Source organism: Lolium rigidum, chromosome 6, assembly GCF_022539505.1.
Source record: "Lolium rigidum isolate FL_2022 chromosome 6, APGP_CSIRO_Lrig_0.1, whole genome shotgun sequence".
Classification (NCBI taxonomy): Eukaryota; Viridiplantae; Streptophyta; class Magnoliopsida; order Poales; family Poaceae; genus Lolium; species Lolium rigidum.
Window position 1 is genome coordinate 32,084,880 of NC_061513.1, and position 1,734 is coordinate 32,086,613.

Here is a 1,734-nt window from a genome sequence, read left to right on the forward strand (position 1 = left end):
TCATCCATTGTTTAAGTATATGTTTCTTTCGTACCTCCGTGACACCTACATAATCCATAACCTACAGTAAGGAAATTTTCCGTTAGAATTCTTTTCGATTCTGCGCGATAACAAACATGGTTTTATCTACCCATGAAACAGACGAGTTTGAATCACCTTCAGAGCCTGCACGCACAAAATACCCATGTGGGAAAATAGGATGCACTCGCAATTAAATTCTTCTTTGTCTCTTACCACCTTCACGACAAACACAACTCTGCCCCACTTCTCAAGCCTCGTTGCATTTGTGCGCCTGACCTATATCCTCCACATGGTATGCAAATCCCATATATATATTTTTACCAAACTGCTTAAACATTGCCCTTGTGTAAATCTTGCTAGCATGCCTTTCAATGTCAAGACTGTGATGCACGACTGCTCCTCCCTGCAACAACAATGTAAATTATGCCCTTCCTGAATTCAAGTTGGAACCTACAAGTTTTACCACTTACCAGCTTTGTCCGTTTCTCTTCGTAGTTTTCGTCTGCGTCCTGGGAGAACTGTAGGCACATGCACCGCTTCACGAACATGTGCATTGGACAACCCCTCGAGACATATGTCCTCAACATAATGCTTGTGCTCTCACTTCACCGTGTACTCGTCATCTTTGCACAAAACACGGACTCTGCAAGCGCGACAATCGTGTGTCACATAAACAAAATCTTTATAGTGCACTACCACTACAAAGCTCGAAAAAGAATGAACAAACCCAATCTCCCAGCTATCATATGTTGTCATCAGTACATCACACAAAATCTCCTATCGATCTTTTTTCAAAATAATGCAGCAGTTCTGGACTTGCTTAATCCCTGCATAAAGATCATTTGCTTCACTAAATCTTTCCCATCTACAACTCAGTTTCGTTTTTATCTATGTGAAGTACAGGGACTAGTTTAACAATCAGAACCTCGCTGCTACCTGGAGAAAATCAACATTAAACAAAACCGCATAGCTCTCATAGTCTGTACATGACAAATGCCGCTGCAGCACAAACATTATGCAACCAATTTTGTGCCAAATTCTGCGGGAGTTCTGGGCTAGTTTAATGAAACCACAATGACATTGCATCACCCTAATTTCCCAATCATTATTCAGTTCAATTTACTCCATCTGGTCACATGGAAGCATAAGTACTAGCTAACTTTTCTGAACCTCTGTACCCAACTAGCCCACCGCACCACCCCTGGATTTGTAACAACCGGTGACTGGTCGATTCCCTGCATTTCCTATGACGAACACCTACCGCAAGAATTGTTTGCTGGTACCACCCAAGAGAACACTATCTAACTGTCTAATCCATCTCCCGTATATATTCTTAACATGGCAACACGATTCAGATCGATTTAAGCAGTAACTATAACCTGGAATTACCAGTTGATGCCAGTGGCCATAATCCATATATTTTTGTCCACCCAGGAGACTGCGGATTCATCTTCCCAATTGACTGTTCGTAGTCTGCTTGCCCGGCAGCATCCTGCCCACCACCTCCGGCCACAGCTTGCACGATGCCCGCCACCGACAGCTCTTGCTCCACCGACCCAACATGGCTGCACTCGCCCTCCTCCCTCGTGACCAGACCATTCGCCACTGCATCCGCCGCTTCCTCGTAGATAGCCACGCTGAAAATGGAGGAGACACAGAGTACCGGTCAATGCCAGCAGAAGATTTGGTTGCAGCTGCGAGTGACATGACCAG

General features: G+C 44.6%; 1 long non-coding RNA gene across 1 annotated transcript; it reads right to left on the reverse strand.

Moving 5' to 3' along the window:
* Nucleotides 1–243: 243 nt before the first annotated feature.
* Nucleotides 244–1,517, reverse strand: LOC124666645. Its single transcript, XR_006990975.1, has 3 exons — nt 1,411–1,517; nt 492–664; nt 244–424 (listed from the first exon to the last, which is right to left on the reverse strand). It is a non-coding gene; the product is annotated as an uncharacterized LOC124666645 (long non-coding RNA).
* Between the last annotated feature and the right edge of the window lie 217 nt (nt 1,518–1,734).